Below are 23605 nucleotides of genomic sequence, written 5' to 3'. Positions count from 1 at the left end.
GTCATCCCATTTCCAAAAATATATAGCAGAATCAGAACAGATAAAGAGAAAGGCAACACAATGATGAAATATATGGAGAAGAGAACACTGAGAAACGATATAGAAATTTAGCAAATGTGTGTTGTGTAACAAATTAATACTCTTTCAAATAGCACTAGAACTAAGATATATTCTATTAAACCAACTGGTATCAGATTTGAAAGAAATTTAAAAAAATAAGTTTCCCTTCAACACACAATTAAGCTGTGGAATGTGTTGCTGAGGGGGTAGTCACAGTTCGTTAAATAAATGAATTTAAAAAGGTTTGTAAAAGTTTCTGGAGAATAAGTCCATTAACAGGCCAAATTGGGGATTCCACATCTTACTTCTGGCAATGAGAAACATGATCTCCTCAGGGCCTGTTGCTTACTTCCAAGTTCACTGAATTGGTTATTTTCAAAGACAGGATTCTAGACTTGATGGACCATTACTTGAATCCAGCATGACACTTCTTATATTCTGATATGTCAATGTGCATGACTGATATACCATTTAGTCAAGTGGGAGGTATTCTGCTCATTAGGAAGCAGAACACAGGTATATTTTGGTCATCATCAATTAAATCACCCAGGATCCCTGGGCCATCCTTCTATGCTCAATTTCAGCCCAGAACAGTGTTATTGAAAATCTTAATCATGAAAAATATACAGCAAAAAAATAAATAAATAACTTGTGTACAAAATCACACAAAAAATAACTATCCATTGAGGGAAACCAAATTTAATAATTAAATGGGAATTAGTATCAGATTAACATATGTGCTCCTAATAAATAATCCACAGGTTCTTGCCCACAAAGTGCTTCAACGAGTATCATATAAAGGGGCACTTGGATCACGTTATGTACTTCTTCCCATATTCTTATATTAAAAAAAAAAAAAAAGAAACTAAATGCTAAAGTAACCACTCTTTAATCCAATCTATGTAACATAGCCTAAAAAATGACCTATCTTGTAATAAATGGCTTCACTATTTATAAATAACTCACTTAACAAAGTAACCGCAGTGCTCAGAAATCAGTCCCAAAATCACTCCCAACATTGACAGTGTTTCAGCACACTACATGCTTTCTTCATGGGAAACATAACAATCTAAGGGCCTAATTTTCTAAGGCATTTTGTGTCTATGCGTAAAATGCTTAGTAAATGAGGCCCTAAAAGAGAGCAGCTCAAACAAAATAACTATATTAATTTTAAAAGCAAACATAAAACCATGTACCCAAGTGGAAGCATACCCTCTTCTATGGCTGCAACAGCTCACATCATACTGAGAAAATGGTGAAGACGCTCTACTTGCGTCCCAAATAATACATATTTAAACTCCTACATTGTAATACAGCCCCACAAATCATCTTCCTTTAAATGGACTTCACATGAAAACTGACCAATGGATTTCTTTATTTAACCCCCCAGGATGTACTGTTTTCAGAAAGAAAATCCAACTCTGTTCAGCCCACAATAAACGTACATTACAATCACCCCCATGGCCATCAACCTTTAACAATTCCAAAACTGTGAAAGATAAATCCTCAAATTGATGGATACAAGTAAGGCAATGCTTCACTAACAGCAATTCTAAGTTTTTACATTTAATCACGCTGTGGTGCTCTATTATGCACGTCCTAAGCATGTACATGGTCTTACCTATATTTATTTATTTATTTTATTTAACATTTTTTATATACCGAGGTTCTGATAACAATGTTACTAATCATGTCAGTTTACATATAACTTTGGGATGACATAACATGTGTGTCTTACAGAGAACAAGGAAATGATATATATAGCAAATTGCACGGATACTACACCACATAAACCACCTTTCTTGATACACACGTTGTTCTTACTTTAGGTTTAAATTACCACAATTTTTCTATGGATAAGCCAATATGTTGGTGTGCCTGATCATACACAGAACACGGTCTACATGCAAAGTGTCCTATCTCACCAGAAGAAATTTTGCAATTATTTGTAAAAGATGACCGCACACATCGGTCTTTTAGAGTTCAACTCCTTTGATATGCTACATTTGTCTTTCCTGAAAAATTGAATGCAATTGCAAAACATGCCACTGTTTATTTATACTTTTAGCCACTTTATATATTGATGGATGAAAAGGTAGCACACCTGTTAATTTGTGTACAGATTTATTGCATGGTGTGTTTAATTAAAGCTCTCTATCTTTCCACTGTGCTTGCTTCATTGCCCAATTTTCTACAGACAGGGGATAGCCCTGCTTAACAAACTTAGGCCAGGATTCATCATTCTTTGCAGAATGATGAATCCTGTGAAAACGGTGGGTGGGGGGGCGGGCCTGCGAAAGCCCGCAGCCTTCACACCATGGCGGTGCGCCAGCTGCCAGATTTCGCACCGAATAGCACCTCCGTGAAAGGTGGTGCTATTCAGCGTGCTACTGCCGACGATAATGTTCGTAAAGTTATCACCGGCAGTGAAGACTCCGCCCCTTCCCCACCCCCTAATTTGCATGATATTGCATGCAAAAAAGCCCTTTTTGCATGTGATAAACCTTTGATAAATGACCCCCTTAGGCCTGGATTTATCAAAATGCAGTAAATATTGCATGGGTGTGTTTTATGATATTAGCCTGTTTATCATAAAGTGCTTTACATAGGTATTACTGCAGAGTGCAATAACTTTTTTGCACTGTGTGGTAAATATCACATTTGTTGAGAGAGAGAGAGAGAGAACCTAGCTATATAAGGGCCCTCTAGTATTTAAGTATTTATACCTCTATATGAGGCTCACTTATTTACTCAAAGTGAGGTTTAGGTAGTAGTGTAGAGGTTAGGAGCCACTTAGACATTCAGAGTGAGATGTACGAACAGAACAGTACACTGTTGTGAAGATTTGATGTCCTTCGGATTGAGGAAACTGATCCAAAGATCTGATCTGTACAATGTTCTCTCAACCTAGCATGATGTTACCCAAGTAGAGTCTATCAAGCTAGGTTGAGAGAACATTGTACAAATCTCATCTATGGGTCAGTTTCCTCACTCCGAAGGACATAAAATCTTCACAAGAATGTACTGTTCTGTTCGTACGTCTCACTCTGAATGTCTAAGTGGCCCCTAACCTCTACACTACTACCTAAACCTCACTTTGAGTAACTAAGTGAGCCTCATATAGAGGTATAAATACTTAAATACTAGAGGGCCCTTATATAGCTAGGTTCTCTCTCTCTCTCTCTCACTATTTGCAAAAACATTGCAAACTGTGATAAAGCCATATCACACAAATGAAAAAGGTGTTGTTATTTTCCACATTAAAACTATGTGATATGGCTTCGCAAAGCCAGCCCACTTGGCCAGAATCCCACCCTAAGCTCCTCCCCTTTTCCAATTTTGCATCACATTATGGCATTTTTGCAGTAAAGAATGCTAAAATGGTGGCGGTACTTGAAAAGAATTAGAGGACCTACTTTTGACTCTTCTGAGCAGCCAATTTGTTGAAGATTAAATTTCAGAGAGTCCCTGAGGCAGCTGGATGTGAAACGTGATATCATGTCGGACTCTGGACTCTGGATTCTAATTAAGGGGAAGTATTACACTGGCACTTTCTTTTAAGAAAAATTATAAGAAAAAACTATATATAAAATATTTTTTTAAAGGGCCAATGATTAAAGGTGACCCCTAGCAGTGAAAATACAAAGCAAAAGTAAAGCTTAGTATCCGCGGGGTGGTATGAAGGTTCAAGTTTTAAAATATAAAATACTGAAAGGGTTTTTTTGTGAATTGAATAGATATAGGTTGGATACAAAGTCTTTTTACAATAATATTGATAAATCTATGCCAACAATGAATATATTGTTGAAAAGGAGATTGTTTGGGCTATTTTTCTCAAAGGCTTCTACATAAAGACTGACAATGCTAGGGGCCATTGTGGCCCGCATAGCTGTTCCACCAATTTGTTGATAATATTTGTCATTGAACAAAAAATAATTTTCTTTTAAAGCCAAAGTGGCTACTTGAATGATAAACTTCACTTGAGTATGATGGTGTGACTTATCTGTGAGTAACACTTCAGTGATCACATTTAATGCCACATCTTGTGGTACATTTGTATCCAATGAAACTATGTCAGTAGTGACTAGTGACACTTTCTGAAACAGTCAACTCTAATCTTGAAGAATTTTGATGATATCACTGGAGTGCTCTCCCTTATCATCTGATTTACCTACTATACTTGGATCACTTTGTAAATCTTTTAAGGCTACTAATTCTTCTTGAGACACATTATAAGGAATTTGAAAAGGTCTTTGATGAATCATTTGCAGATCTTTATAGACAAGTTTAGAAAAATTCATCATGCAAGTATCCTTAATAAAAGACTTTTGTTTGTGCCCATTGTTCATTTTAATTATTTTGAAGTTTGCAAATCATTTGAAAGATTCATTAGAACTTTGTGTTTAAGACTCTATTTTGACAATAAAAATGGTATCAGTACACATGATACATCTGTGCTTTTTCCACATTCACAATGGTGTTCACTAGGTAATATCGATCCTGTGATTCAGACTTTTTTAAAATTTGGTTTCCCTCGTTGGATAGTTATTTATTTTATTGAAAATCTTAAGCCATAAAAGACTCCCCAAGGATCTTTTGACATATAAATGGAACAATTTAATGTCTCATATGATGCAGGAGCTCTCTCTGCTCTTAAGAATCTGATTCATACCAATGTCTCTCAGTAACTCCAAGACAAGATCGGTTGCTGATAGAGAGATTTAACCAGATACACCACAGTATGCAATATTTTATTACAATGTACACCTGAGATATCCCATTAACTCCCTGAGATAAAGGATGTAGACTTTTCTGATCCTGTATGAACTGCTATTATCTTATAGCAAGACAATGAATGCCTTAAAGAGTCAGAGGCCCTATAATAAAATATATAGAAAACATAGGCATAAAAAAAAAAAAGAGTGATTCACTGCATAAATAAACTGTAGGCCGGGAGGGCTGGATAATAAGGATAATTTTAGGGAAACCAGCATTCTCTGCAACCCAGTCTCTCTGCAAAATCCCCCACCGTCTTGTCTGGCAGGAACCTCATCACATAATAATGAGCAAAAAACATTAAATCTTTTAAGAATAAAAAAAAATGTCTTGAGTGCTTAATGGTGAGTAAGCAAATGAGTTATTTATTTTACTATTTGTATTTTTGTTCCTATTGAGATGATTTGTAATATCTAATGTGTGTGTATGCATTGTTTTAATTTTATGCAAATTTGTATGCAACTTATTTGTAAAAAGTTAGAAAAAAGTAAACTTAAAAAAGAAAGCAGTAAACTCATTGTGTGAAGTTTGCTTTCACAACTGAATACATACTTTTGTTCTCTTCCCTTCGTGGGAATTGATCTGAAAATCTTTATTTTTCATAAGCAAAATCACACATTTTGGCTCCCTGACAGGTCAGGAAGATGAAGGCATCTTGTTAGTAAAGCCCTCATCCAGCTCTAATAAGATCAGTTCCAATAGTACAGCATAAGTTTATAATTTTAGGGGCCATTTGTAAAATGGTTTAGGCTCATGCCCTGTATATACTATGGAACTTAAATTAGATACAAATTATATATTTGATCCTACATTTCATCAAACATTATCTTTCATCATAGCTTCACTTAATGCCTCATAGACTTAAGGTAGAAGTCACCAACTGTGAATTAAATATTAACAATGTCATTGTTCAGAGCAAGATTCTGCCTTTTTAGTCAAAGCAGATGCATTCTCTAGGAATGGCACTGCTTTACATCAGACCAGAAATACTTTACTAGACCGGTGTGCCGGTGCCCGCTCTCCCAGTGCCTCGCCAGTGCACGCGATTCAGTATTCAAATTAGGTGGTGTGGTAGAAACGGGGAAAAGGAGGCGCTAGGGACACTAGCAGGTCCCTAGCGCCTCCTATTAGCCCGGAGCGGTGGCTGTCAGCGGGTTTGACAGCCGACGCTCAATTTTGCCAGCATCGGTTCTCGAGCCCGCTGACAGCCACGGGCTCTGAAACCGGATGTCGGCAAAATTGAGCGTCCAGTTTTTGGCCCGACAGCCGCGGGCCAAATTCAATTTTTTTTTTTTAACTTTTTTTACTCTTCAGGACCTCCGACTTAATATCGCCATGATATTAAGTTGGAGGGTGCACAGAAAATCAGTTTTTACTGCTCTTCTGTGCAATTTCCTGGTGCCGGAAGAAATTAGCGCCTACCTTTGGGTCGGCGCTAATTTCTGAAAGTAAAATGTGCGGCTTGGCTGCACATTTTACTTTCTGTATCCTGCGCACATACCTAATAGGGCCATCAACATGCATTTGCATGTTGAGGGCGCTATTAGGTGCCACGGGTTGGACGCACAATTTCCTCCCCTTACTGAATAAGGGGAAAGGGAAAACGTGCGTCCAAGAGCAGGCTAACAGTGCGCTCCGTCGGAGCGCACTGTACTGTATCGGCCTGTTTGTTATTAACTTTTTTTTTAGTAACTCTACTGGATCAGTTATCAAAGGGTTGAACCACTTAACTTCAGGCATTAGTTTTTCAGATTGTCCCCTTTAAAAACTGGTGCTGAGGAGCTGAATTTAACTGTTCAAAAATTGGAGGGTACCAGAGGTATCCCCGTGGTCTGAGATAGCCATAACCTAGCTGCTGAGCTCTGACTTTCAGTGCTAGGCATCTAAGATTAGTCACCTAACCATGGGACAGAAAAGGCAGGCAGAAATCTATGGCCGAATTTTGACATATTAGATTAAGGGACATATTTTGGAGCTATACATTTCCTAACTAGCCAGCCAAAATTAGTTGAGCTGGGTCAGGCAGTCAGCTTGCATGAAAAATTACTTGCAATAAAGGTGGCCGCTGGAATACAAAATATTGGAACATTCTGAAACGAAGTTGTCATAAGAGCAGATATTTAGAAAATATTCTAAATATCCTGAAAAATAAATTGGGGTTCATTTTCAGCCATGGTGAGGCTCATGTACTTAGCTGGATAAACATATCCAGCTAACTAGCAGAGGATAATCAGTGGTGCAGTCCAGCCTCTGAATATACCTGGCTGCCTTAAACTTAGCCAGTTAAGTCTAACTCGCTAACTTTATGACAACCCTACAGCCTGACCAGAGTTAGCCGCATAGGTTAAGCAGCTAACTCTGAATATTGGAGATAGCCGCATAACTAGGGTTGCCAACTGGCTCCAGATTTTAGGACAGGTTGATCCACTCCTGGTTTTACCCCATTGCATGCTGGGATTTTTTCTGATTTTCCTATTGCATTCCCTATGTAAAACAAGACTATAAGTAACTGCATGCAGGTGAGTAAAAGCAGGACTGGATCAGCCTGTCTTGAAAATCTAGAACAAGTTGGCAACCCTATGCATAACTTATGTGGCTAACTCTTTTTGCAGTAGGCCCAGTACAAGCCCCTTTCCATCCTTGTAAGCAGCACTAACAATAATCACAATTTTCTATATCCAAAAAGCACATTGAGAAGCAATGTGATTTACAACTTCTTTTACTCATAGTTTATTATATGACTGAAGAATATTTACAGCTTCATTTTGATACAAATAAAGTGAATAAATAATAGGACAGCAGAATGATTGATAAAATTGTGACCTCAATCTTTTAGCAAAGTCTATGGATTCCTTTGGAAGCATACTCCTTAACACTTGATCTCTTTCTTTTCCCAGGTATTCAGATCTACCCAGATTAAAGATAATTCAATCCTCCGTTCAATTCCCAATATTTTTATATCAGTTTTCTCCCTTCTGCGGAGTAGGTAGAATAAAGTACCAATAGTTGATCAAAATATAAGTCCCCATTCTCATACCTTTCCTGCAGTCCTTCCAGATACTCCTCCAATTTTCAGGTTCCTTCCTCCAAGGTACCAAGGGTACTCACAGGAAGAAATCTCCAATGGTGGGATTACCAGAGAAAAATAACACCAAACTGGGTCCCACTGGTAGGTAGAACATCAAAGGAAAAAAAGAAGCTTCTCCCTTCAATAATTATAACAAAACTATAAAGAGTAGGAGATAGAGAGCTCCTGTCCTCTTGAAAGGCTAACATAATAATCTACGAGTACTGATGGTGCATGAGGAGGAAAAACAACTACAACACACCATCTGCGGCTACCACATAGGGGAGTAAAACTCAGACTTCACTGACACTCTCTTTGAAGCTCCCCATGCTTGTTAGTGCATTCCTTCTCGTAAAGAAACCAGTGGTTCCTTATAGTAATAAGGCAGACTGAAAAATCATTTGAAACTAAGGACCTTATTTTCCAAGGCTATCGCAGGCTTGCGCTAACAGCGCAAGCCTGCGACAGCTAGCGAGGTAGCGCACACCTGCTCTACCTACATCAGGGCGGAGTCGGCCCCGGAAGAGGAGGAGTCAGGGCATCACCAGGGCCGACTTTGCGAGCACGCCGCGGATAGCGAAAAGGTAAGGGCCTTTTCGCTGCCTATTTTGCACCCAATAACTACACCCTTTATGGTGTAGTTATTGGGTGCGATGCCGGCAGCGATCGCATCGCGGAGGTGTGATCTCTGCCAGCTAGCGCAGGACCGCCCCCCCATTTCGGCCCCCCGCCCCTCATTACTGCAGTTTTCTAAAGTACTGCAGGCCTGCGGTACTTTAGAAAATGAGGCCCTAAGTGTCCTGATAGACTTCCTCAGTTGGGAACAGTAACACTCTGAATGCAGCTTAGGCTTCCATTGACATTTTTCCACTGAAGAGATGTTCCTCTTAGTTCCCTGGATAGTAGTTTTGGATGGGGAAAAACAATTCTGGACTCAGCAGGGCTTTCTAGGCCCTCTGGTACTGCCTAGTTCAGAGGTGGGCAAACTATAGCCCATGGGCCAAATCCAGCTCATCGCTAGCTTTCTTCCAACCTGCCTAGCTCTGCTAAAATGTATATTATATGCTGCTCATGCAGCTAATCTCATGTAGAAAGGAAATTCATAGGCTACATTAGTGGTGCTATTCAATGATGCGCTGGCGGGAAGAAAGTAAGGACCACAGTGCAATAAGTGATATGCTCCCCCCCCCCCTCCAGCAAAAAGGAGGGCAGGGCCACAGTGCAACAAGTGATGTGCTGATGGGGGTCTCATCCCCCTGCCAGCAATATGAGATCCTGCTCAGCGGTGGGCCCGAAAATGAACCAGTCAGCAGGAAGAAGATAACATGAAGCCGGCAGGATGGGTGGGTTGTCACAATGGTGGGTTGGAAAGAGGAGGGAAATAAGTAAGGCAATGAAACAGGCTGAGAAGGTTGATGACTAAGAGGGGAGGGGAAGGGTGTGTGACAGAGGGAAGGGATTGAGTGGTGGGAGCGAGAGTGACTGAAAGGGAACAGAGAGAGTGGGAAGGAGGGAAAGTGATTGAAAGGGAAGAGAGTGAGTGGGAAAGAGGAAGAGTCTTTAAAGGGAAGGGGCAGGTGAGTGAGAGGGAAGTGAGTGAATGGGAAGGAGGGGAGTGAGACACAAAGTGAAGGGAGTGTGTGGCAAGGAGGGGTTGAGGGAATGAGTGAGAAGGAGGGAAAGTGAGTGACTGAGAGGAAGCGAGTAAGTGGAAAGGAGGGGTGAGTGATGCAAAGGGAAGATGGTGAGTGGGAATGAGGGAGTTAGTGTCAGAGGGAAGGGGACTGAGTGGGAGAGTGAATGACTGAGAAGGAAGTTGGGGTGAATGACTGAGGAGGTAAGTGGAGGGGAGGTGTGAATGAGAGGGAAGGGAGAACGGGGAGGAAAGAAGTAGACTAGGGGCATTAGATGAGAGGGTAGAAGGGTTTGTGAGTGTGTGGGAGCATGCTTGTGTGCATGTCTGTGAAAGAGAGAAAGAGCTTTGGAACCTGCTTGTGTGTGTGTGTCTGTGAAAGAGAGAGTAATATTGGGAGCATATGTGCCTGTGAAAAAGAGAAAGAGAAATACTGGGAACCTGCTTGTATTTGTGCTTGTGAAAGAGATTGGGAGCCTGCTTGTAAGTGTGCCTGTGAAAGAGAGAGAGAGAGAGGGAGAGTGGGAGCTTGCTTGTTTGTGCCTGTGAGACAGAGATTGGGAGCCTGCTTTTATGTGTCTCTGTGAAAGAGAGAGATTGAGATTGGGAGCCTGCTTTTATGTGTCTCTGTGAAAGAAAGAGATTGAGATTGGGAGCCTGCTTTTGTGGGCCCTTGAAAGAGTTTATAATCTCAAGGTGAATGGAAATGAAAAGTTTCCAGGTATGGAGAGGGGGTGGGAGTAATTGTTTTTCTAACCTTATTAGACTTAATTATTGAGTGTTTGCTATGTCTGCAGTTTTGAAATATTTTGGGGAAATGTTTAACATTTGTTTTATCCTTATTCTTCTAATTATTATGTGGTATTCAATTTGTCATCTGTTTTGAAATATGCTTTTTATTTCCTCAGTCTTATGACTGATTTATATTTCTTGACTTTGCTTTATGAGGAATGGTGATAGTTCTGTTTCTGATTTATTGCACTGCATAAGAGTCCAACTTTTAGTGGTTTCCAGTCCAGATTTTTGTCTGCACCTTACTGTTTATATTTTATGGCCTACATTTGTGACTGAGGTTAGGTGGTCTGCTCACTGGGGAAAATGCCTTGTACTTGTTCGGTTCAATTTTTTTTTTGCTGATTTTGGTAGAGGCTGGTGACCTTGATTGTAGGGGCTGCTACAACTGATGGCGCTTAAGCCTGCTGGATACTGAAATGCCTGCAGCAAGTGGTGGAGATTTCATTGCTGTGTCGAGGACCTGCCACAGCCCACCATGCACTGCCATGCCACGCCCCACCTTCCAGCCCTTGTTGTACTCCTTAACTTGTAATGTGGCCCCAGCACAAAAATGTTTGCCCACCCCTGCCCTAGTAAGAAGAACATAAGAAAATGCCATAGTGGGTCAGACCAAGGGTCCATCAAGCCCAGCATCCTGTTTCCAACAGTGGCCAATCCAGGCCATAAGAACCTGGCAAGTACCCAAAAACTAAGTCTATTCCATGTTACCATTGCTAATGGCAGTGGCTATTCTCTAAGTGAACTTAATAGCAGGTAATGGACTTCTCCTTCAAGAACTTATCCAATCCTTTTTTAAACACAGTTATACTAACTGCACTAACCACATCCTCTGGCAACAAATTCCAGAGTTTAATTGTGTGTTGAGTAAAAAAGAACTTTCTCCGATTAGTTTTAAATGTGCCCCATGCTAACTTCATGGAGTGCCCCCTAGTCTTTCTACTATCCGAAAGAGCAAATAACCGATTCACATCTACCCGTTCTAGACCTCTCATGATTTTAAACACCTCTATCATATCCCCCCTCAGTCGTCTCTTCTCCAAGCTGAAAAGTCCTAACCTCTTTAGTCTTTCCTCATAGGGGAGCTGTTCCATTCCCCTTATCATTTTGGTAGCCCTTCTCTGTACCTTCTCCATCGCAATTATATCTTTTTTGAGATGCGGCGACCAGAATTGTACACAGTATTCAAGGTGCGGTCTCACCAAGGAGTGATACAGAGGCATTATGACATTTTCCGTTTTATTCACCATTCCCTTTCTAATAATTCCCAACATTCTGTTTGCTTTTTTGACTGCCGCAGCACACTGTATTGACGATTTCAATGTGTTATTCACTATGACACCTAGATCTCTTTCTTGGGATGTAGCACCTAATATGGAGAAGCATGGTCTTCTCTCTCTCGATCTGTATAAACCACTGGCTTGCTGACTAGAGAAAAATAAAAGAGGTTATCCATTTCAATGTTTTCCCTGTTCTACCTCTGGAGTTGGGGGCAGACCCACAGCTCCATTTTAAATAGATAGTTTGATGTTCCCTCCCCCTTCAGCGCTGTCAGCCCACCACCCGGTGAGCTTGAGGACACAACTAGGGAGTGGGCTTGCTTACTGGGAAGGCAGGCTTGGTGTGCAGACTGTACAAACAAACCAATAAAGGAATGTTTCCAGTCTCTAAAGGGCCTGAAAGCAAAATTAGCACAGCAATTATAAACGTTGTGGTCACAGTGTGTTTAAAATAAGAGTTCCAGCCTACAGCAAAGCCTTGGGACTGAGGCACAGACTCTCCCCTTCACCCCACTATTGTGTAAAACCTGCAGCTCTCTTCTTTGCTTGCAGGTGAAAGAAAAATCTGAGCAACAAAAGTTAAGAAAAGGAAACAAAAAGAGAGGAAAAAATAATACTGCAAGCTTTGCCCACTATTTGGAGTCAGAGGGCCCTTGCAAGCTTTGCCCAAATGCAATCCATGTGTGTCCCCATAGAAGGGATTCAGGTACAGTACCTCCAGCTGATATCCCTCTGTCCAGGGGCTCCCCTGGGTCTAGTCCTTCCACCGCCAGCTCTTCCTCTTCTGCAATATCATGTTGCACTTTCAATTGCCCGCTGAAAGTGCTCAGCCCTTCTGGCTCTGTGGCTCTGCTGGCATTTTTTCTTCCTTCCTCTCAGGTGTGTTCATTAGGCCCTGCTAGATCCTGTTTCCCTTGTACTCAATACAACCCTCCCTCAAGTTCCTCTGTTTTCTGCTCGGCTCTGGTAACTGGGGAAATGCAGTCTCATCTTCACCCCTCCCTGTCCTAGGGGGTCGGAGTCTCTATCTGGCTCTACCTTGGCTGTGAAGTTTCTTGCTTTTTTGGTGGAGGTTAGGTGGCTTTTACTTGCAGCTCCCTCATACAAGCTTGTCATAGAGTTAAAAACTAATAAATAAAAACGGTTTTCAAGTACATTTGAAGCAAAGAGACTATGATGCAGTCAGTCAGACATTTAGATGACTAAAGGGTAAGAGGACGGAGGTCACACCTCGGGCAGACAATGCTGTCAAAAGCAGATAGTAAGGAATTGCAGAAGGAACTTGAAAGACTCGGAGATTGGATATCTACAGTAATTGTCAGATAAAATTTAACGAGGGCAAGTGCAAAGTGATGCACATAGGAAAAATAATCCCAACTACATGTATTAGAAATCACCATCCAGGAAAAGAACCTTGGCATCCTTGTGAATAATACTTTGAAAGCTTCATTGAATGCGTGCTAGCAGTAAAAAAAAAAAAAAAAAAAGGAATATTATCTGGAGAGTACTGGAGAACAAAACAGAGAATATCATAATGTATCTTTATTGATCCATTTTGCACCCTCACCTATAATATTGCATGGAATTCTTTTCACTCCATCTCAAAAGAGACATAGCAAAACTAGAAAAAGAACAGAGAAGGGCAACGAGAATGATAAATGGGATGGAACTTCTTCCTTATAAAGAAAGGCTAAACAGGTTAGAGATCTGCAGCTTGGAAAATAGATAGATGACTGAGAGTATATGCTAGAAATGTATAAAATCATGAGAGAGGTGGAATTGGTAAATAGGGGATGGCTATACATCTTTTCAAATAATATTAAAACAGGAAACATTCCATGAAACTAACAAAAAGCAAATTGTAAAAGTATGTTTTCATTCAGTGTACAATCAAGCTGTGAAATGTATTGCCAGAAGACTTGGTCAAGGCAACTAGCATAGCAGGGTTTAATAGAGGTTTGGACAAATTCTTGGAAGAAAAGTCTGTAAACAATTCTTCAATTAGGCTTGGCAAACCAACTGCTTATCCCTGGGAGTTAACAGCGAGATACAAATATAGGGATCTAGTGAGCAATTATAATCCAAATTGGCCACTATCGAGAGTGGATGCTGAGCTGAAGAAACCTTGTTCTAACCCATTATGGCATACTTTATGGTTTTTGTCATGTACAAAAGCTAGCAGTTTTTAAATGCAGAACTTTGAGCTTCATGTGACTGCTCTCTGCTTTGGATATAATATCACACCCTTCTGCCTGATGACCACTGGTACGGAGATGTGAACCTACCTGGACATTAGAGATACTGTTTCCATTGATGAATATTAGGTCCAGTATCACACTACCCTTGTGTGTTCCTTCACCACTGAGAAGAGTCCCTTGCAGGACATCCACAATCTCTCTCCTTCTTATTGATTCTGCAAAGGGAATACTCTGATCCCTATCCGGCAGGTTAAAGTCTGCAAACAATACCACCTTCCCCTTCCATCCCACCATTTGTATATCTTTGGCCAGATCTCTGTCTAGTTTCTCCAACTGGGTCAAAAGTCTGTGAACCACAGTGGTGTAGATGGAAGTGCCGTTACCTCTTTTTGAAACAGACCACAGTGGCGCCTCCTTTCCCCATGCCCCCCCCCCCCCCTGCATTTCAGTTGCTTTAATATTATTTTTCTATTATCTCTATCCTTCCACAACAGATTATAGCCTGGTAGGGAAATACAACCCAGATTTTTGTTTTTTGCATTCTAGGAGTTTTTTGTTTGTTGTTTGCTTTGTTTAATAATTTTTTAGTTGTGTTTGTTTTCCAAACTGAAAACTCTTTTAAAGCCAAACCCCAAATCAAACAAAAAACCCTCAAACAAACTGAGCCTCCTCAAGGCCCTCAAATCCCACTCCCATTCCAAAAAAACAAATCCAGGACCTAGGCCTACCCAGCTGGGCTGAGCCTGGCCCAGCCAGGGCCTCTCTGGGCCTATTCAACCCCCTTCCCATCCAGTAAAATATAGTCCTAAGCCTGGGCCTACCCAGCTGATCTGAGCTAGACCCAGCCAGCGTCTCCCTGGTCCCTCCACCCCCCTTCCCACTTAGTAAAAGCTAGTTCTGGGCCTGAGCCTCACCAGCTGGGCTGAGCTAGGCCAAGTCATGGCCTTCCTGGGCCCCTCCAAACTCTTGAAAATATGTGCCAGGCCAGGGACTAATCTCCTGAGTTCCCTCTCATTTCACTTATTCTCTTATTCCATGGAGACTCAGTATCTCATGCATATTCATTGTGGATATCCTAACCCAGCCAGCTGTGGGGTCCTCAGGCCATGTTTGGGATGCCCTGCTCTAGACCACCCACATTTTTTTCCTGGTAAAATGTATATCTAGTTTTATAAAATAGCATATATGCATGTACAGTTCATGCTACTTACACGCATATCTACTATATTTACGTGCAAAACCCCTTTGAACATTCACTACAACAATCCTTGTTTGTTTGCTGGAATAAGTATATTTTATTTATTGGTCAAAAAGCCTGGATATTTAAGACCTATATAAAAAGAATACTGGAACAATGTATATATTTTTGCGTGGTACAATATACACATGCATGTTTATAAAATACACAGTGAAAGTAAGCATTTTTGGTCATTGTAAATATATATTTTTACTAAAACATACGCACATACCTTTGGGGCAGGAATATGGGATATTTTATAAACTGTGCAGCACCCATGACACAATTTATAAAATACATTCATAAATTTCCATGCATTCACTTGCACACGCAAATTGTACACCATGGACACTTATGAAAGTTGGACTCCCTTTGTCTTACTTACTTTTTAAGTGCATAATCCAATAATTGTTTTTGAGAGCTCTTTAATAAAGTTAACTGACACTCTCTCATTTAAACATGTTTTAAAGTATTTACGTCTTACTCCATAGGAAGCAAGGGAAACAACTCTGATGGTAACTTGTTTTTGTACTATTCATATCTTGTCTGATCAACTCTGTGCCTGTTTTGGAAATTGAAGATTAATGGATGGATGGATACATACCTGTCTTTGTGTATCTATATTAAACCTTTCAAGATATTCCTACATACCAGCATCAAACTTAAGTAAAATCAAATCCTAGGAATAAAGTGGAAGGGGATGAAAGGTAATGCTGGGTTTATTGGTCATATAATAAAGCAAAGAGAAATAGCCACAGGACAATTCATAAAACACTCTTGAAAATATATCAAGCTTTATATTTCCCAGTGATGGGTAAATATACTCCAACCCATTTATACCTTCTAAACAGGAACATTAGTTTACTAGGCTAATCATAGATTATTTGATTTGTGTTGACTGACAAGCAAGGTGTTTTTTTTTTCTTTTTTACAGTAAATTCTTGATTTATTTAAGGTATAAGAAGATATTCCGGTGAGAGGAATGATCTGACTCTGTATATTATGCATTATAATCTGTACATATTGTTCTTTATTTACCCATAATTTAAAATTAGAAATGTTAATTGACAAATATAATTCATCAAGTTTGTTGAATAAAAATAATTGTATCTTATGTTAATCAACTCTGCCCAGGGTGATTTCCTTTTTATTTTTTGTGGGCTGCTCAACCACTAGGTTATTTTTCCACTTCACTCTTAGGAGGTAATTTCGAAGGTGGCATGTGTAAAATGTGCATATTTTATAAACCTCAAGGCCTATGCATACTTTCAGTGTTGTGACTAAATGTTAACAGGGAAAAAAGCAATGGTCTTGAGATATTCTGGAGCAGAGTTTGGAAGTACACTCTGAAGTTACTATTTAGTTAGAGGTATATGTGTATACATTACAGAACTTATTTGAACACTTTCACATCTGCTAATTGGCTCACACAATTGAAATCATACGTGTCGTCAGCAGTTTTTAGGTGGGAGATCTAGGTGAAATGCTGGGGGCTTAGGCTGACGTTTTGGAAGATCTAAAGGTTAGATTTTAAAAGGTCTGCGCGCATACATGGATGCACCGATTTTTATAACATGCGCACACCGGCACGCACATGATATAAAATATGTGGGCCACGTGCAAATACGGGCCGGATTTTATAATCCCTGCACATATGTGCAGGTGGCACTCACAAGGGGGATTTCCATGGTGATAAAATCGGGGCTCCCCCAGTTCCCCCCCAGTCAACTCCAATTTCGGACTGGGAGGAAACTTTCCTACCCCTTACCCTAACCTCCCTTCCCCTTCTCCTCTCCTCCCCACCCTCTAAATCCTCTTTTTTTTTTACCTTTTATCCTTTGAGTTACTTCAAGGCCCGACCTGAAGTAACTTGCATGCACTGGCAGCCGGCCGGCGTGTGAGGCTCCAGGACAGCGATGAATGGTGCTGTCCCATCCCGTCCCCCGTCCCGTCCCCTGTCCTGCCCCACTCTGACCCCTGTACCTCCCATCCCTGCCCCCTGGACCACCCTTTTGTCAGGGCCCGGCACTTATGCATGTATCGCCACTTACGGACGTAGCCGGGTCCTTTTAAAAATGAGCACAGCGTGCGCAGGTCCCAGCCACATGCGTAAGTGGTGATTTCTACACGTGTGGCAGATTTAGAAACCAGCCATAAGTGAACTGGTGAAGGTGTGGGTAAACTCAGGGAGGTATCAGTTAAGTACGCACATAAGAAAGTATTTTTAGAGCAGTGTACATAAGCTTGTTCCATAGGGAGGGGCCTGCAACTGAAATGGTTCATTTTCTGGTTGTGGTGAGGTGGGCTAGTTTTGTGTGAGGGATGGAGAGTAGGCCGGTGTTTTGGGATCGGAGTTTCTCTGGGAGTCATGATGGTGAAGGGTGTCCTTTAGCTATTCGAGTTTGTTGTTGATGGTTTTGTGTATGAGTATTAGGATTTTGAATTTCGTTCTGAAGGTTATGGGGAGCCAGTGGAGTTCTTTCAGTATGGGTGTGATGTGTGAGGAGTGACTGCTGTTTGCGAGAGATCTGGCTGCTGCATTTTGCAGGAGTTGGAGGGGTTTGGTGGAGGATACAGGGAGTCCGAGGATGCAGGGTGTTACAGTTGTCCAGTTTGGAAAATATGAGGGATTGGAGTACTGTTCGATAGAAATGAGCTTTGTTTTTCTTTGTCGGGTCGGGTTTCTGTTTGGGCGCTTCGTAGGAAAAATTTGTTTTCCCGCGGGTTGTTTTACAGCGAAAGGGATCGGGAAAACGAACTGGAAAAACAAATCGAAAAAGAAAATTGATAAAAAAAACCCCACCCCAACCCTTAAATTTTACTTTATTACAACCCCCCACCATCCCGATCCCTCCCCAAGACTTACTAAAAGCCCTGGTGGTCTAGCGGGGTCCCATGAGTGATGTCTCCCTCTCAGGCCATCAGGCCATGGGGCCTGCCAGGAATCAAAATTGTGCCGGTGGCCCTTTACCCTTACCATGTGACAGGGGCTACTGGTGCCATTGGTCGGACCCTATTACATGGAAGGTGCAATGGATGTCACACACCATTTTTTAAGATGGCGCTGGCCATCCATTGCTCCTACCATGTGACAGGGGCTGACCAATGGCACTGGTAGCCCCTGTCACATGGTTAGGGCAAAGGGCCACTGGTGCCATTTTGATTCATAGCAGGACCAACGGCCAGACGGCCTGAGAGGGAGAGATCATTTGTGGGACCCTGCTGGACCACCATGGCTTTTAGTAAGTCTTGGGGAGGGATCAGGATGGTGGGGGGGGGGGGGTTTGTAATAAAGTAAATTTGAAGGGTTGGGGTGTTCTTTTTTTAACTAAATATGCCACTCCCCCCCCCCCGCCCTAACCTGAAAAACGAATTTTTCCCGAAGTTTGAGGAAAATCCATTTTGCGGTTCGGGTCTGCTGAACCAGGACAAATTAGGCAATTTCGTTGAAATTGCCTAATTCATGATAAAAGAATGCATATCGCTACTATTCGATAGTTGTGAGTGAAGAGTAGTGGTTTGAGCTTTTTGAGGACTTGGAGTTTGAAATAGCCCTCTTTGATGGTTGCGTTGATGTGTTTTTTTTAGGTTGAATTTGGAGTCCAGTATGATGCCGAGGTCTTTTACTTCAGTGGTGCTTTGATTGTTTGGTTGGGTGTATGATAGGTTTTGGTTGGTCTTTGAAGGGGGTTTGTTAGATATGTTTAGAATTTCTGTTTTTTTGTGGTTGAGTATTAGTGATATTTGAGTGAGGTGGTTTTTTATTAGGAGGGAGAAGGTTTCTCATAAGGATAGGGTGTTTGGAATGTTTTCTTTGATGGGGAGTAGTATCTGTACATCATCTGCATAGATGTAGTATGGGAGATCTAGGCTGGAGAGGAGTTTACAGAGGGGGAGCATATATATGTTGAAAAGGGTGGAGGAGAGTGATGATCCTTGTGGTATGCCGTGGGGGAGAGGGAATTGTTTTGATTCATTGTTGTTGAGGTGAACTTTGTAGGATCTTTTAGATAGGTAGGATCCAAACCATTTTATGATGTTTTCGTCTAGCCCAATCTCTTTCAGTCAGGATTGTAGTATGTTGTAGTTGACAGTGTCGAAGGTGGCAGAGATGTCCAGTAGTATCAGGAGGTAGGAGTGACCGGTATCGATGCCTCTTAGAGTTGTGTCTGTGAGGGATAGAAGGAAAGTCTCAGTGCTGACAGATTTCCTGAATCATTGTTGATTTGGGTACAGAATATTGTGGTTTTCCAGGTGTTCCGATAGTTTGAGATTCACATGTTTTTCCAGGATCTTTGATATGAATGACACATTTGAGATGGGTCTGTAGTTGGCTGGGTCGGTGGGGTTCAGCTGTGGTTTTTGAGGGTGGGTTTGATTGCAGCAGATTTCAGGGCTTCAGGGAAAATGCCTTGTTCGAGTGATGTGTTGATTATGTCAGCAATGGGTTTGGCAATGAGATCGGGGATGAGTTTGAGAGTTTTGACAGGGAAGGGGTCAAGGGGGTGGATGGCAGGGTTTATTTTTTTAATTTTTTTTTTTACTTCAGTTGAGGCAATAAGTTAGAAATTGGACCAGGTGAGGAGCATTGTGTTGAGTGAGATTTCCTTGTTTGTGTGGAGGTTGGTTGCTATGAGCTTTGTTATTTTATCCGAGAAGAAATGGGCTAGTTCGTCGCATGTCATGGTGGAGTTTCCTATTGTGGAAGAGTGGTGGTTGGGTTGTGTCATTTTAGAGACAAGTTTGAATAGTGCTCTGGGGTTGTATTGATGTTGGTGGATTTTCTTTCCATAGTATTCTCTTTTGGCTTTATTGTTGTCAGTGTTGTAGATGTAGAGTAGTGTTCTATATTTGTCAAGGTTGGGTGGGGTGGAATGTCTTCTCCAGGTTTTCTCGGCTTGTCTGACTAATTATTTGGTGTTTTTCAGGTCTGAGTTATACCATGGTGTTTTGTGGGGATTATTGATGTTGATTGCTTTGGAAATGATAGGGCATTTGGTTTTGGCAATTTCATTGTTGATGTTGATCCAAGAGTTGATGGCTGTGTTAGGATCGTTTAGGTCGAGGTTTTTTTTAAGGCCTTGGGGATGATGGCAAGAAACATGGCTATTTTATTGTATGTTGCTTCAATAGAGTCATTAATGTGAATGAGAATTTGAATATCATCTGTGTAATGTAATGTATGAGACCAAGACCAGTAAGTAAGTGACAGAGAGGAAGCATGTATATGTTAAAGGGTGTGGCAGAGAGTGATGAGCCTTGTGGAACACTTGTGGAAAGTTGAAATTTACTGGAGAGTGAACTGTTAATTTTGACTTGAAAATTATGGTTTGTTAAGTAGGAGGAGAACAATTGAACTGTTTTATCAGTAAGTTCAATTTCAGTAAGCCTATGTAGAACAATGGAGTGATTAACAGTATCAAAAGCTGCGGAGAGATCTAATAGCTCCAAACTGAATTGCAGAAGTTTGATTTTTCAAACTCAGAACATGCGACTAACTCATGGTTCAGCAAAACCAATGCAATAGTGGACAACATTAACCCTATCCGCACTAAAAATATATTTAAAGATTCTCATGGAAAAATCCCTGGTACAGCCCTGAAATAAGAGATGCAAAAAGAGAACTAAGAAAAAGGGAAAGAACATGGAGAAGACATAAAAACACAACGAACATTGCTGCATACTGTACATATTTATCCTAATATTAAAAAAGTATCAATAACATGAAAAAATACTTTTACTCCAAGAAAATACAAAAATGTAACCATAACCCCAGAATTGTATTTTCTATCATAAAAAACTTAACAGACAATAATAATCATGTTAAACACAAACTAGATGAAAGTAGATGTAATGAAATTGCAGAATCTTTTACTAATAAAATTACTAACCTAATCAAAGAGAATTTAAAGACAGATGTCCAACCTGGGAAAAAAAGATATAGTAAACTGGTCAAATTTTGAAACCATCTCTAGAGCAGGAATAATCTCACTAATCAGTAAACTAAATCCAGCAAATCACCCACTAGACTGTATACTGACTCAATCACTCAAAGCAATAAAAGAAGTAATAATTACACCCATCACTGAATTAATAAATGTATCCTTAACGGAAGGATTTGTTCCAGATATATTGAAAACAGCAGTAACTAAACCAATCCTAAAAAAAGACAATCTTGACCCAGACTCTTTAAACAACTATCGTCCCATCTCAAACCTCCCTCTACTAGCAAAATTGCTTGAAAAAAACAGTACAAATTCAATTGACCAAACACCTCGAAAAAAAATATTTTATACTCCTCTCAATTTGGCTTCAGGAAACATTATAACACAGAATCCTTACTCCTCACATTAAATGAAACTACACTTCGAGGATTTGATAATGGACAAATCATGCATAAAAACTTCAAGCATCTACCTCTTTACTCAGGTTTTAAAACATTTTTTAAAGCACTTTTTTGCACTAGTGCACATTTTTCAGGTTAATTCACAATTTATAGTATTTTTTTCATTTAGCATGTTTTTTTTTTTACCCCTGTTTGATTTGCATCCCATTAGTTTACTGCATCTCATGAGCACCACTGTTTTTAATACACATTAAATAAAACCTGCGCTGAAATTGAACTCTGGTTTCAGGTGCGTTTTATTACATCAGCCCCAGTGTCCACTATTTTCAAATAGCATGGATTATGTGCTGAAACAAACAAAAACTTCTCAACAAAAGGAAATTTGGCCAGAATTCCCCCTCCAAGAAATTAAACAAATGTTATCATTTTGCACACTCCTAACAATTTGTTTTATTTTCTAGCAAATGAGTTTATATATTTTTAAATTGCTTAACTTGCCTCCTTATTTTTTGATTTATTTGATTTTTTTCAATATTAAAGCAACAGAATTGCAGAGCTTATGAAGTAAGGAGCAGGCACTGTGGACTAATTTGGGAAAAAGCAATGGAATATCTATTTATATTGCTCTAATTCGCAGACCTCTCTCCATCATAGGCAGAGGAAATCTATAGAGAATAAATGGAGACTATTCACAAAATTGCTATGAAAGATGAGATGCTATTTCTAAGGGATTTCAATCTGCCGTATTTTGATTGGAACCTCCCGGCTGCTGTGTCCACTAAGAACCAGGAAGATCCTGAATTTTCTTCAAGAAGAAGTGTTCTGTCAGCTGGTAATGGAACCCACATGTACCTGGTGCTCATCAACAGAGACAGTGTTTCTGATATTGTGGACAATCATCTGAGATCCAGTGATCAGTGAGTGGCATGGTTTAGTATTAGAGTACAGGAGATGAAGGCTTATTGCAAGGTGAGTGTCCTAGACTTAAGGATACCTAACTTTGTTAAAATGAAAGAGAAACTCAAGGGATCGTTAGCTGAATGGGAAAATGTAAGGCAAGAAGAAGAACAGTGAGTAAACCTAAATGTAGATATTACAAGGGCAACTAACCTTTTTGGTATTGAAGTAAATTAAGGTAAGAGGAAAAAAGAAGCTGCTATGGTAATTTTCAAAAGAAGTAGCTGAAAATGAAAGGGAGAAAATGTTAGCATTCATAAACTTCAAGGGATTTCAGAAAGAGGAAGACAGGTGATAATATCTGGAAAAGCTAAGAGAAGTTGGGAAAGTAGTCAGCAATAAAATATTCAAATGGAAGAAAAAACTGCAAATACAGTAAAATGAGGTGACAAGACTTTTTTTTTTTTTTAGATATGTTAATGATAGAAGCAAGTGCAAAACTGACATTCATAGATTCAGAGGTGAAAGGATGGAAAATATTAAGGTTGATGAGGAAACAGTGGTATTGCTTAACAAATATTTCTGTTCAGAGTTTATTGAGTATACTATGGAAGGCCAGAAGCAGGCCCACATAAAACAAACACAAATAAGATTAGAAGTGAGGTACACCTCAATCGATTTCTAGAAATGTGTGTTCATGAGGAGCTAACTCAATTAAAAGTAGATAAGGCAATGAGATATATCTGAAGGTACTAAGGAAACTTAGAAATGTTCTGGCAGCACCACTGGCTGATCTTTTCAGTGCTTCTTTAGAGTCGGGAATCATTCTGGAGGACTGGAGAGAAGCAGATGTGGTTCCAGTTTTAATAGTGGAAGTAAGGTGAAGCTTTCATGCCCGGAATCTTTCATGACCGGAAGCTTTCATGACCGGAATCACATCAAACCGGTTTACATTTAACAAATTGTGCAAGGTAAAGAGAACTCAAACCACAGTAACAAGAGCATGGTTAGGAGAGTGACAGTTACAATAAAACAGGGAGGTAAATAACTGGGATCAGGAAAAGAGAAGGGGGGAAGTTAACTGACAGCAAAATATTTACAGGGTAGCAAAAACGATTCCAATATAATAAAGTTTGTATAGCAAATGACATTGAAACAGGGTGATGGTGATGACGGAGAAGTGAGTGGTTTCTTATTTAAATCCATTTTTGATAAGGTGTTTGAGATGTTGGGTGTAGGTCTCAATCAAGGACTGGAAAGGCTTTTTTAAAAAGCCAAGTTTTCAGCCTTTTTTAAAAAGCCAAGTTTTCAGCCTTTTC

The sequence above is a fragment of the Rhinatrema bivittatum genome, chromosome 2 (assembly GCF_901001135.1).
Source record: "Rhinatrema bivittatum chromosome 2, aRhiBiv1.1, whole genome shotgun sequence".
Lineage (NCBI taxonomy): Eukaryota > Metazoa > Chordata > Amphibia > Gymnophiona > Rhinatrematidae > Rhinatrema > Rhinatrema bivittatum.
This window is presented reverse-complemented; position numbering follows the sequence as displayed.